The sequence below is a fragment of the Erpetoichthys calabaricus genome, chromosome 5 (assembly GCF_900747795.2).
Source record: "Erpetoichthys calabaricus chromosome 5, fErpCal1.3, whole genome shotgun sequence".
In the NCBI taxonomy this organism is placed as follows: Eukaryota; Metazoa; Chordata; class Cladistia; order Polypteriformes; family Polypteridae; genus Erpetoichthys; species Erpetoichthys calabaricus.
Genome location: NC_041398.2, coordinates 201,372,712 through 201,387,630, shown reverse-complemented (window position 1 = coordinate 201,387,630; position 14,919 = coordinate 201,372,712). Strand labels below are relative to the sequence as shown.

Here is a 14,919-nt window from a genome sequence, read left to right as displayed (position 1 = left end):
TCATGATGTGAAATGTTAGTACCACTGGGTTGTAGTCATTAGGTAAAGAGAGGTTTGCCCACTGTGACTGATATAACATGCTTCCTATCAGATTTTTGCGGCCTTCATAGACAGAAATGGGGAATATGAATGGTGAGAAATGTGAAATAGAAAATAAGGGAAAAAAACTACAGAAAGAATTTTGTATAGGAAAAAAAAATTAAAATCACTTATTACATTAGGTTGAAGTGCCCACATGCATTGTGGGGGTTCTTTGCTCCAGGTGTGACTAATTAATATTGAACAAAACTAAAAAAAATTGCAGTACTGTGGTTGTGTGGCTGAAGTACTGTGATCTTACTGTGGTGTCTATAGTAATTCAGGTCACTACCAAAAAGTTTAATTACCGATTTTTAAGGTAGCACAAAGATACAAAAACAGACAACTCAACAGTATTACCATATCTAAAGACAAAGAAACTAAAATATCACTACTTGGGGTAATCTAGTTGCTCAATTAATTTGATTAAGCAAAATCCTTGATAAAAATGTACCTCCTTAAATAACTGGTAAATGGAGAAAGGCAAACAAAGCATGGATGAGGGTCTGAACAGAAAGTGGGAGAAAATGTCAGTAGTATGGGAGCACTACATTTTAAAATGCTGCTGCCAGCCAACATCCAACACTAAATTAGCTTATCATTGCAGCATGGCAGCTATGCAACAGCATCTAAAAAGATGACATCTAGGTATCGCTTAAAACTTGTTAGATACTATAGCTAACTACGGACTGTGTATAGTTAGTATGCTACTTAAATTATGGGCTTGTCTTGTTAGTATATTAGTTATGGAGATGTGTGACGTCTAGATATTTTTTTAAGTCTATGTTTTACTTTGCTAGTTAAAATGATAGAACAAACTCGGACAAATTTAAATCTCTTTAGATGTGCCTAAGAATGCATTCTAGCCTACAATAAGGAGAAAAAAATACAACCAATTCTCAGTTTATTATTAAAAAAAAAGTGACCCTGTCTACTAATAACTTTCCACTACATACTCCCAATCACATTTGTTTCTCATTGTGCAATGCTACAAGGAACCTGATGAAAATTAACAAAAGACCCCTAAACTTTCCCATGACATATAAATGTCGCTCAAGTACAGTACTTCTCAATATATTTAGTACTATTTGATTTCTGTAACCTCAAGAAACCCAGGAAAATTTATTAAAATCAGTTAGACTGTGGGTACTTCCTGGGGTGGTATATTTATAAAGTAGAAAAGACACGCCTACATCCAGATATGTGTTTGTAACTTTAAAAAAACTTGTAATATATGTACATTACTAGCCAAAAGTTCTAGAACACTGAGGTTTTAATGGAAATGCAAGTAGTTTAATGTCTTAATGTTTCACAAAATCAATGCACAGAAAAATAAACTATTGAAAAAATAGTCAATAAATCATTAAGTGTGCAAGATTTTATTCAAATATTTGATTCATCAAAGTATATATAACAGCCAAACTGTGGTAACCTTTTTGATTCAGAATGCCAGTCACTCTATACAAGTCACCAACTCTATCTCCTGCAAAAGAACCCCAGACCATCACACTTCCTCTCCTCCATGTTTGACAATTGGTGTCACACACACTGAACAGCCATCCTTTCACCAACTGAATTGCATACAAACACCCTGCATGATGAATTGAAGAGTTCAAATTTTCATTCATCGGTCCATAAGACTTTTTTTCAGCCTGCAGTTAGTCCACAGGTGGTATTTTAAGACCCTATTTTGTGCTTTAAGGAATGGCTTTCTTACTGTCAAACCTGTGGCACAAAGTCTCCTCTTCACAGTAGAAATCGAAACTTGCTTTTTTGACCACTATTAAGTTGTGCTTGAAGTCATTGCGAGGCGCCTATCACGTAAGCTGATGACCCACAGAAACTGATCTTCTGATTGGGTTGTGACTTTAGGTCTGCCAGATCTCTTCCTATTAATTCTAGAAAGTTGATTCAGTTCATCTGGACATCTGGAACTATGTCCAGATGAACTGAATCAACTTTCTAGAATTTCCTTAACTGGATTATTGAGCATGCATCGAGACAACTCTTCCTATTAATGTTTCTTCCAGTTTCCAATTGCCATTGGACAGTGTAAGACATTGTACTCACTAACAGTTTAATTTTTCTTTGCAATTGCTGTAAATGAAAGATCTATACATCTAAGAGTAGTAATGCTCTTCTCTCATTTCATTTGTTAACTGCCGTTTCATGCCATTATCACTGGAATTTACAACTTTGTAGGGTGTAGAACGAGGGTTTTTAAGTAATCAGCAGATATTGGGACACTTGTGCAAACTGTTGCTGCAACTTGCAAGTGCAAGACTTAATTTAATTACTGCTGAACATCTGTAGGTTATAACCTATTAGTTGTTCCCTCAAGAAGGCCCATTTGTAATATTCTGACATTTCTTTTTTTCAGTTTTTGCAAGCCTAAACTTTAAATTTAAACCTCTAGCAGTTTACTGCTTACCTTTTCACCATTTTACATCAATTGCACTTCAACTGATTAAACTTGAGGAAAAACTGAGCTGTTCTAAAACTTTGGACTGGTAGTGTATATGTACTGTATCAATTTTTCCATTACAGATATATTTAAATGTGCAGCATACTTTCTAAGCAACACAGTATAATAAAAAGTGCTTTGGCAAATGCAAGGAACTACACCTACAATATCTACTGTATATATTGATTTTTCCTTTACTGATATATGTAATGCAGCATATCTTCTTAGCAACACAGCATAATAAAAAGTGCTTTGGCAAACACAAAGAAATACATCCATACACTGACAGCTTTGATTAATAGCTAAGGAGAAGGCTCTTAATTTGCACAACACATTCATTTATCTGACTGGAGAATGAAACATTATTATAAAACAAGTGGTTGAATCAGTGAAAAGATAAAAATGAAATCCAATTAATCACAACACATCACAAACAAATAATTTTATATGGATCTAAGCTAAACACAATCCTTTTTTATTGGATAAATGTTTGTCTATTATCCAGTAGAAACCCCATCTTCCATTCTAGCTCACAGTTAGCTGTACAAAAAACCTTTTGGCAAGCTGTGAAAACAAGGGGGCAACAGAAAAGTGTGGACTATTGAGTTTTAATAAGAAAATGTGGTACAACACGAATAGCATTTAGCTACCTTCATTTTTAATGTATAGTTTGCTTTTAACAGATTACTCAATTATTCATCAAAAACACCTGTACATTATTTGATAAACAACATGAATGAAATTAACAACACTAGTCACTACCCTATAGCTACTGAAGATTCTTAGAAATACTGTACACTGTAGATTTTTAAAACTCCATTAGGAGCTCATTCATGATGAGTAAGTCAGTGAATTAAGACCACAAAGAGTTGCCAGTTCACTAGGCTTAAAACACCAAGAAATAAAGTCAGACTACAGGCAAACAAAATGACTGTTGGGTATGATATTTACATAGAAATGAACAAACAGATTCAATTATAACCATAAAAATTCTAAAAAAAAAAAAAAAAACCTTAGCGAGTAGGAGGCTTGCTCTCATTAAACCATTTGCGTAATATGACATGCCCAGTGACTCACTCAGACTAGTCCAAAACTTGCTCTGGATTTTGTCTGTAGACACAGAGATAGACTCTATGTGCATGAGAGCTGAAAACAGATAAATGCTAATCCGGAAGTACAGTGCACATAATGCAGTGATGAGGTTTAAGGAACACAAGTGTTTTGGACCTCATCAACAGAAGTGAAGCTTGTCTGTCTGGTGTCTCATGTTTTATGTATCATGACAGAATAAAAAAAAAAGAAAAAGAGGGAAGAGATTGCAGCTGATCTCATGTATCTGTCAGGGATGGCTCTAAGCTAAAGCCAGAAAGGAAGTCACCTAGGGATGTCAAGATATATCCAAACTGTCTCTCCTGTTCTTCAACTGAATGCCAGTGTATTGCATCTCGAAAAACTTCAACTGACTCTTCAAAGTCATATACCAATATGAACACGCTCTTAGTGGGAGCCCCAATCCCCCTGCTCTTAGATGGTGTTTAATACTAATATCAATGTGCTCCAACCTTTAAGGGGCACCAGCTCTTAAATGAAGAAAACACCGACAACTCAAAGTACTTCCAGTGATTTTAGTCCACTGTAATATTTTTTGTTAACCTATTTTAAAGAGGAAAATTTCTCAGAGGGGATGCTATTAGTCAATGTGGCCACCATATATCCTCCAGCCAGCCATGGTACCTGATAACTATTTGTACAGCACCAGCTCTGTTAGGTAGCATGTCACTGGTTGTCAGAAAATAGGGCAACTATGTCTGAGCTGGAACATTGGCAAGAGATCTCTAAATGTGATATGCCCAGCAATTTTCAGTTGTGTAAACTGACATGGTCTGGCAACGAGATCAGCAACTGCATTCGGAAAATCTGGCATACCCTACGAGTAGAATTTGTATAATGTGACATCGGCTTTATGTGCCTTCTTTGACCTGAAGACTAGCAAACACAACTTCCCTTATCCATCCATTATCCAACCCGCTATATCCTAGATACAGGGTCATGGGGGGTCTGCTGGAGCCAATCCCAGCCAACACTGGGCGTAAGGCAGGAAACAAACCCCGGGTAGGGCGCCATCCCACCGCAGGGCACACACACCCATACACTCTTCTCTCTTTTATTTCACCACGCCCCCACCACCAATTCTTTTGATGCTGACCATTATTTTATACCATCACGGCATATTCTGTCTTTTTTTATCGTTAGTCTGAGGAGACTGACAATTTTAAAATCAATCCAAACAATAATAATCATGATGAAAGAAAACTGCAACTGCTTTCTACCATTACCTATGTTGTTTGGCTTCTTTTATTTAAAAAAAATGTGTAATCTATATGGTGGCATATACACTTATGTTTTCCTCAACTTTAGTCCTTACAGAGATAGGGGAAGACTGAGCATATAATGGAGGAATCAGGAGCCAACCTTGAATGTAACTTCAGTCCATTGCTGGCTTTTGCTATCTTTTGGGCACAGATTCAACAGAAATGTGTAATTATTGCTAAAATCATTTAACAATCCCGATTTTAAATATTCATTTCTCATGTATTTTCTGAGCCCTTGTGGCAAGTCACTACCTATTCTGATTGCATAAGGCATGTGCCAAGAATGAAATTTAGAATGAATCACAAAGTATAATAAAGCAGACATTCCTTCCGAAACGTGTTCCACTTCTTAGATTCCAGTTAAGCAAAAAAAAAAAAATCTTTGGGATGTAAGTAGCAATATCTTATTGGCACGGAGAGAACATGGAGACTTCATGTATTCGGAGGTTGAATTCGGATCATCGGGCCGTTACACATCATTGATAGCCATTGTTCGTTCATTATTAAAACCATACAAGCCAGTAGCATTAATCGCAAATCATGAACTACCCGTGGCACTATGCTACCCGACTTTTAATTACAAACAACAAAACAAGCACAAGCTAACTAGTGTTATGATCACCTCAGAAACTTATAAAAAATGGACATAAACAAAATAAGTAAACCGTGACCATTTACTTCATCTACGTATGCACTTAATCGTCACAGGGTAAAGTTACTCTTCTGTGCGCTCTGGCTGAATACACTGGCATCAAAATCGACGCCTAGCCCGGCTTGGCTTCCAAATTCTGACAATAGCGAGTCACACTAGATCAGATTTCTTAAAGTTTCAGACTAATCTACGCGCTGTGCATCCCATTTCGTAATATATTAACATTCGCAAGCGTGATTTTCTTATACTTAACAATAGAGATACTAACGAAGTTCAAGTGCGTATATGCGTTCTCCCTTAAGAAATCGCGACTGATATCTTTCCTTTAACTTGTTACATAAAGTAATCAGTACGTCGAAAAAAACATGCTTAAGAATATCCAAGGGGTAGGACGCATCGTTTATTCCTAATAAACTTGGGATATTTTACGTTTTCTTAAAAAAAAAAGGATGCACAAACCAACTATGAGTATCATGAACCGGTCATCTTCTTTGTATTTTATCTTTGTTTTGTGTACCCGCGGTGTGACTCCGTCTTGTAGTACATTCTGTCTCTAGACAGTTTCAACACCGTTAAAACGCATAAATACATACAAAGAAAACTAAACAAAGTAAAAAATATATATCATAAGGACTGACCGCTTATCTCAGGTCTGCATTTTACCTCCTCATTAGTCCACGGATATAGACTTTCCCCAAAATAACTGGTGTCACACTAAAGTCCTTCCTTCTAGCCCCACAAGTTGCTGTCAAATGTTTCCGGCACCGTAATTCTTGATGCACAGTCATTTAGTTTGAAGTGCCAGACCGTGTTCGACAAATAAAGATATACAGTATAAGTGTAGCACTTTTGTGGCATGCTTCTTTATGATTGCATCATGAATTACTGAAGTGTTAAGCGCGATCGCATCAGGTTTATCACGGAAACTGTAGATTGTACACGGTTTCGGATAGCCAGGTTGGCTTCAGTGACTGACGCCTCCATAGCCTGAAATAAGCTGTTTAATCGAAGTAGCTAGGCGTTTTAAGAGCACATAGAAAAAGCTACATAGCGCAGCATTGAATAATGTGAAGAAAACGAGCTTGTATGCCGAGGATGATAGCGGTGTTTCAACGGCAATAACAATAATAACCACAAATGTGTTTTAGGAGAGTGGCTATCTGTATCGAGGTTTATATAATTCATAATCATTCAAAACATGCATTAATCATGTTAAGAAATTACGGGATTACTGTATCGAGAACCATTAGGGGGTTGTGCAGAGCTGTAGTAACTACAGGGGGATAAAATTGAAGAGCCACAGCTTGAAGTTATGGAAACGAGTAGTGGAAGTTAGGTTAAGAAGTGGGGTGATGATTAGTGAGCAGCAGTATGGTTTCATGCCAGGAAAGAGCATCAAAGATGCAATGTTTTTTCTGAGGATATTGATGGAGAAGTATAAAGAAGACCAGAAGGATTTACATTGCGTCTTTGTGGACCTGGAGAAAGCATATGACAGGGTGCCTTTTATCGAGGAGTTGTGGTATTGTATGAGGAAGTCGGGAATGGCAGAGAAGTATGTAAGAGTTGTACAGGATATGTATGAGGGAGGTGTGACAGTGGTGAGGTCTGTGGTAGGAGTGACTAATGCATTCAACGTGGAGGTGGAATTACATCAGGGATCGGCTCTGAGCCCTTTCTTATTTGCAATGGTGATGGACAGGTTGACAGATGAGATTAGACAGGAGTCCCTGTGGACTATGATGTTTGCTGATAACACTGTGATCTGTAGCGAGAGTAGGGTGCAGGTCGAAGAGATGCTGGAGAGTTGGAGGTTTGCTCTAGAGAGAAAGAGGAATGAAGGCCAATAAGAACAAGACAGAATACATGTGTGTGAATGACAGGGAGGTCAGAGGAATGGTGAGGATGCAGGGAGTAGAGTTGGTGGTGGATCTGTTTAAATACTTGGGATCAACAATTCAGAGTAACGGATTGTGGAAGAGAGGTGAAAAAAAAAGTGCAGGCAGAGTGAAATGGGTGGAGAAGAGTGTCAGGAGTGATTAGTGACAGACAGGTATCAGCAAGAGTGAAAGGAAAGGTCTACAGGACGGTAGTGAGACCAGCTATGTTATATGGGCTGGAGATGGTGGCACTGACCAGAAAGCAGGAGCTTGAGGTGGCAGAGTTAAAGATGTTAAGATTTGCACTGGGTGTGACGAGGATGGACAGGATTAGAAATGAGTACATTAGAGGGTCAGCTCAAGTTGGACATTTGGGAGACAAAGTCAGAGAGGTGAGATTGTGTTGGTTTGGACATGTGCCAAGGAGAGATGCTGGGTATATTGGGAAAACAATGTTAAGGATAGAGCTGCCAGGCAAGAGGAAAAGAGGAAGGCCTAAGAGAAGGTTTATGGATGTGGTGAGAGAGGACATGCAGGTGATGGGTGTAACAGAACAAGATGCAGAGGACAGGACGATATGGAAGAAGATGATCCGCTATGGCAACCCCTAACAGGAGCAGCCAAAAGAAGAAGACTGTATCGAGAACCATTGTGATTCTATTTTAATACAGACATCCAATCCCAAATTTTAGTACATAGACTAATTGTCATTTCTTTGAGGAAGCATGAAATCTACAAAATTACCAATTTTCCACATTCCTTCAGGAGGAATGCACATATTTTTTAACTTAAGTACGGTAGGTGTTTATAGGTTGGTGCAGGTTGGGCTATAAGTAGCAGAAGTAAACTGACCAGTGCTAAACAGTTCCAGGAGATTCAGTTCAGATTCCAGACTGGCCATGGTGTTCTTGCAGTCTGTACATTAACATCGACTGTGTGTTTGTAACTTGCAGATTTGTGCTATTCTGGTGTAGCTCAACTCCATCAGAGGTCATCACAGTCGGATCTACCATCAGGGGAATCTGGGTGGACACCCTTGGGCTCTGTTCATGAAGGAGTCTTCGTGTTAGGAAAAAAATGCCCAATAATAGGAGAAGCAAGTCCACATTTTAATGACAGTACAGGCACATCGTATCAATCCCAATAAAACTCACCCAACCCATGCAGTTTTGATCCTCATGGTTATACACCAACCTGTAGTTTGTGGACATCTTTGTGATAGGTTGCCAAATGACTGTGTAGTACATTTAAGTTAGTAAGTTAGTCCAGCCATGAATTCTATGTCGAGCGATACACCGCTGTCCATTTATTTATTTATTTGTTTGGAAACATGCGAACTGACACATATCCTATAAAGAGCACCATTGACGGCACAAACAGAGTTTTCGCTTCTATGGTACAAAATTAAAAGAAATATTCCTCGTGACACCAACCTATGAAACATTCAAAGTGAGATAACACATACTGTATAAGAAGAGGAGAGATGAGAGAGTGACAAAAGAGTGTATGAGGTCAAGGGATCGGTGCTCTTGGGTGAAATTTCGAAACGAGAAGAACTGCTAAGGTGCAACAATGAGACTTTGTTGAGTTGTTGTGGGTCAGGGGTATGAGTCAGTGTGGTGGGTGTATATGTAGTGCACGCCAGTGATTTATGCTAAATGCAGTTTCAGTAGTCATGTACAACTCTTCGGTGGCTCATCGCGTTATGGCATACATTAAATGAAAAGTAAATCTGTAACAGAGTAGCAGATTGTGTACTAAATTTAAATCGTCTTGGCCAGGAATAATTCCTTGATCGTCACGCTATGTCTACTGATAGTTGTATGGGTGCGTTTGTTGGCCCGTTGACTTTAAGAACACCAGAAAATATAAAAAGGGTGACACAGGCTGTAGAGCAGACTTTAAACATTTCATATTGAACTGTTCCATGAATTCTTTACTAAAATGTTTCCTATCACTCGTACGGAATATAACATAATGCGTAAAAAATTTTATCAACAGTTTAGCTATGCTGCTAAACATTTGTTGTCAGTTTATTGAATTTGCAGCGAGCTCAGGGTCAAAGGTGAAATACCTGGAAAAGTAGGTGTAGTGAAAACATCATTTCCCTACACTGGCTATAAAGCAGCCTGCGAGTAGCAGGTAAGAGGGGACGCAGATATGGCACTTTGGACGTGTCTCCTAGTTACAACCGATAACATTGTAATGTTGAGCGGTGCCTGCCAGCACTGACCTATTGAATTCATGTTCATTTTATATCCTCTTAGTAAAATTGATATACTTGAAAGGACCTCTAGCTTTAAGCCACACAAAGATAGAAAGGCGTGCGACCGTGCAGAGTTGCAGTTTTTATAGGCGTCCTTGCCATTGGTGATAGCATGCCATCTTAAACTTTTGGTGACGCATCACTTGCTAATGTAACTTGTCCAGCGCCGTTGCAAAGTGAATCCTGGTTGGTTGATATGGGTGGTGCACGATCTGATCAAGTGTCTAACTGGTCACTTTTATGAAATCGTATATTTGATATGTAACCTTCCCGCAAAAAAGAGAAAGGATCCAGATGGATGGTCATTCAAAACGAGGGCCCAGTGGTTCAACGAATAAAAAGGACAACAAGGGACCTGCAGGAAATAAGACACACCAGACAATACAAAACACTAACAAACATAGTTTATTTGGTGCAAATATGCAAACCCAACACGAAAAATTACATATCATCTTTTTCCACAAGGTGGGTTTTTTTTTAAAAAATGTAAATGTAGGGTTAAGTGATGAAAATGGATTTTTTGTAGATGTGAGGTTTCACTCTTTATTAGTTTGTATCATTCACTGTAATATATTAATGAACAAAACATAAAATTGACCTAATGTAAAGTTTTATATTTTTTAATCCAATCCCTGTATCTGATTTATTTCTGAAATATACAGTAGTTTATGATGTTCATAATGTGTTGAGTATATGCTTGTATATTTTAAGGACACTGTTTCCTTTAATTATATTTTTTTTTTATTTAAGTGTGTATTATTTATTTATCTTTTGTATACTGTGTGACAGATAGGGGGCACTATCGCTCTATTGAACCCTCGGATCAGACGCCAGACACCTGATAAAAGTCCAATAATTTGTTTTATTTGGACAATACTGTGCACCAAGCACCCTCCACTCCACAATACTCATAAATAAACCAATACAATACACACTATACAATCCTTCACTCCCAGACGCGTTGCCACTCTTCCTCCCAACTCAGCTCGTCTGTCTGGGATTTCCCAAAGTCCTTTATAGTCCTTGACCCGGAAGTGCTTCTGAACCCCCAGTCCATGTGACTTCCTAGCACTTCCGAGTCAGATCCAAACTCTTCTTTTTCATCTTGGAAGTACGTCATTTCCTCTGTCGCCGTGATTAATACGTACTTCCAGGTTATAGGGCAAATAGCAGTCCTTGGGCCTTCCTGCAGTGACTCCTGGCGCCCCCCATGGTATCCAGCAGGGCTGTGCATTAAAACTCCATTGTCCATAATTCCCTGCTGGCATTCAGGGCATCTCCATGCTGCAGGGAAGGCTCCATCTGGCGGCCTGGGGGTGTTGGCCGGGATGAATGGCCGGCCATAACTCACAACTGTTAATTCATTATTGTTCTTATCTAAGTTTAATTTGTTTTTCTTTTGCATGTAAGTACTTCTTTGACAAGTTAAAAGCACTTTGAACTACATCCAGTGTATATGTGCAATAGAAACAAATGTTGTTGTTCTTGTTGTGCCTAGTGGGGTAGTGAAATGATGTGGGGTAGGGGGGGCTTTTGAGCTTTTACACCTAGAAACCTGTGGGTGTCTTAATCTGGCCATGGGGTAATTCGATGAACAGTCCATGTCACATTACCAGGATGTTGAAAAACAATAGATATAGCCTTCAAACAATTCTGGGAAGTTTAGACAGTTGCAGTCATGGTTCATATTACAGCATATGTACTTAAGTTCCTGAGACTGCTCATTCTAGAAGAAGATGAAAGGCAATAAAACAAAGACAAAATAGTACTGGGTATATTGGTTTATCAGGGATTATACTTGTTCTTGAACTACCATAGACACCTTGTATAGGTATACTTCATTTTTTCAATAGGAACTCACGTGAGGGAACTCTTTTTCTACAGTAATAAAAAGTAAATATATTTTTGAAACGTAACGTAGCCTATCTCAACTACTGAAGTCATTCATAATTAAACCCACAAAATCTGGTTCAAGGTTGTGGAAGCCAGTGGCACACCATTACGTTTAGGGCATACTCACTCTTACAAGGCCAATTTATTGTCTCCAATTAATCTATCATACATCACTTTAGGATGGGGTAAAAATTAAACATTTCAAATGAAAAAATACTCGTTACATATCCATGTGCATTATAAGTGTTTGATAAGAAAAATAACCAAAAGCTGAATATGTCTGTCCTAATAATAGTAAGTTGGAATGATGTTTTCTACAGAAAGATGCTAAACATTTTATGATGAACATTAAATTATTAAATTTATATTTGTTTTTTCTGTATCTTGTGGGGCCTCGCAGTTAGGAGACCCGGGTTCGCTTCTCGGGTCCACCCTGCGTGGAGTTTGCATGTTCTCCCCGTGTCTGCGTGGGTTTCCTCCCACAGTCCAAAGATATGCAGGTTAGGTGGATTGGTGATTCTAAATTGGCCCTAGTGTGTGCTTGCTGTGTGGGTGTGTTTGTGTGTGTCCTGCGGTGGGTTGGCACCCTGCCCGGGGTTGGTTCCCTGCCTTGTGCCCTGTGTTGGCTGGGATTGGCTCCAGCAGATCCCCGTGACCCTGTGTTCAGATTCAGCGGGTTGGAAAATGGATGGATGGATGTATCTTGTGGGAGCAAACTTTTTTTTAGGCTTTTTAACTCTGGGAATCCTTTTCTGGTGTTAGTTTTGTGTTTAGCCTCCTAAGAATTTATTAATTTCTGCTGCCGTATTGTTTTCTGCCATTTTCACTGCAGTTTCCATGGTGATTTAACACAGAAGACACTTGGGAAATGTGTCACTAGAGCAATCACTTAAAGGTCTGCATGCATCTCTAAACTATCCGAGATCTGGATTTTGAGTTTTCAGTGCATTTTATTTTTTGGTGTTACTCTAGTGGAGAAAGAGTTAGCATTGTTTAGGGATATCGATTTTTAGTTCATGTTTAGGAATTGTTTGAAAGATGGGTTTGATTTAGCAGTTACAAATTTGGCAATTTTCTTACCAAGTCTTTTCTCCTTGTCCTTATCATTAAAAAATCCTATGCCCCCTCCAATCAAAACAATACAAAATAAAAGGTGTTTATTAAGAAATGATTGTTGAAGTCACTGTCCATGGTCATATTGAAATGGGCAGGTAATTGCTTCTCACAAATGGCATGAGATTTAATTTACTGTCTTTAAGGTTTGTTTGAACAAAGAAGGCACAAGAGTCATTTGATTCTCTTATGCATGCATTTAGATTAGGACCCATCTTACGACACCCAGAGTGGACACTTCATATATGTGTCCCAGCATTTCCCTGACACAGGGAAAATTCACCCTTATAAATGCTATCTAAAGAAACTTGCTCCAACATAGCAGAATTATGATGTTGAAAATCAAGAATTTATAGCAATAAAACTAGGCCTTGAAGAATTCAGATACTGGTTAGAGCAGGGGTATCAAATTCAGATTGTGGGGGGCCACAATTGCTCCAGGTTTCCATTCAACCACTTTCTTAATTAGTAGCTAGTTGCTGCTGCTTCTTGAACCAACTTAATTCTTAATTGTTATTTATTTTCCTTAACCAGCAGCCAAACAAGGTGGAGGAAGAGGTTGGGAGCATGTGCTTATTAAGAAAGAGATGTAAACCGAGATGACTAGTTAACAGTGTCAAACTCTGTTGCTAGAGGGCCACCGTTTTAACTCAGTCCAATTTCTTGTTTTGAAGACAATTTTTGCTATTAATACACTTTTTAAACCCATTTTATCCTGAGCATGGTTGTGGGGGAACTGGAGCCAATCCCAGGAAGTGAAGGATGCAAAGCAGGAATAATCCCTGGACAGCGTGCCACTCTAATGCAGAGTGGGCATGCACAAATATAGACACACTCATGATCCAATTTAGCCAATCCTTCTGACCTGCATGTTTTTGGACTGTGGGAGGAAACTGGAGAACCCAGAGGAAATCGTCACAAACACAGAGAGAACATGCAAACTCCATGCAGGGAGGATGTGAACCCCAGTTTCCTTACTGTGAGGTAGCTAAACTACATGGCACTCTGCTACTCTCTTTGATGAAGTCCATTATTTAAATCTATTGCTTTTTAGTGGTCTCATTCTGGCAAACCAGACATTTCTTATACTGTTCATTTTTGTTTTTCTGAGATATAAATCAATACTTCTCAGATCTTCAAGATTTATGTCTATATATTTTTATTGAAATAGATATTGTATGATGAAGTCATATGTGAGGATAAGAATTAGCTGTTCATCTGTTGACTTGTTTGGCATCTCATCGTTTACTGACTACTGGTTAAGGAAAGAAGAAACAAGCCAGCTGAATCTTTTAAAACAAGACCATTACAATTAAGACAAACTATTTTCCCTGAAGAGAAGTAATGAGGTGCTGAATAAGAATGTGACTGGAAGTTCAATATGGAGCCACTGCATCCCTCTAGGACAAGAGTTCTCAAAGTGGCCGATATTGACCCCCTGGGGTCGATTTGAACTTTCTAGGGGTCGATAGTTTCAATAAAAAAATTTGGGGGTCAACGACAGCAAAAATAGACCCCCTTACTCATGCTATTTGGTTGTTACTTCAAAATATCTGTGATTCCAATAGGTACCTAATTAAGAAGTAAAATAATTCAAAAAAATACTTTTTTGATAAAAACACATAAAAAACCTCCCAGCTACACATTTCTTTTACTATCTTCAAATTAGAAATTTTGTTAAACAGAAATTGCCCGATTTCCCCCACCTTGCACCCTCCACAATGCTGGAAAAAATACTGCTCAATTCCGAGGAAACAAACACTATTTCCGCAATATATAAAATCTTATTAGAGTCCCTACCTTTCAAAGATCCAAGAGGACATTGGGAAGAAGATCTCTTAATCAATATATCAGAAAAGGAGTGGAAGGTAGCAAAGCAGAGAATTCACTCGAGTTCTATATGCGCAAAGCATAGAATTATTCAACTAAAAATTATATATCGAGCTCATCTGTCTCGCTTAAAACTGTCCAAAATGTTTCCAGGCCAGGATCCAACCTGCGAGCGCTGCAACCAAGCTCCTGCCTCACATGTTCTGGGCCTGCACCAAACTAACATCATTTTGGACAAAAATTTTTAAGTGCCTCTCAGACAGCCTTAGTATAACAATCCCTCCTAACCCACTAACAGCTGTGTTTGGTGTCCTTCCAGATGGACTTGAATTGGAGAAGGACAAGCAAACGGTGATTGCATTCACTACACT

General features: G+C 38.6%; 1 protein-coding gene across 1 annotated transcript in view; it reads right to left on the bottom strand.

Annotated features, from left to right (window-relative positions):
* tut7 (terminal uridylyl transferase 7) overlaps window positions 1-6,315 on the bottom strand; it is a 120,499-nt gene extending 114,184 nt beyond the window's left edge. Inside the window, exon 1 of the mRNA XM_051928603.1 lies at window positions 6,205-6,315. The gene's annotated coding sequence lies outside the window, so the exon portion shown is untranslated. The remainder of the gene's footprint in view (window positions 1-6,204) is intronic.
* Window positions 6,316-14,919: the final 8,604 nt, after the last annotated feature.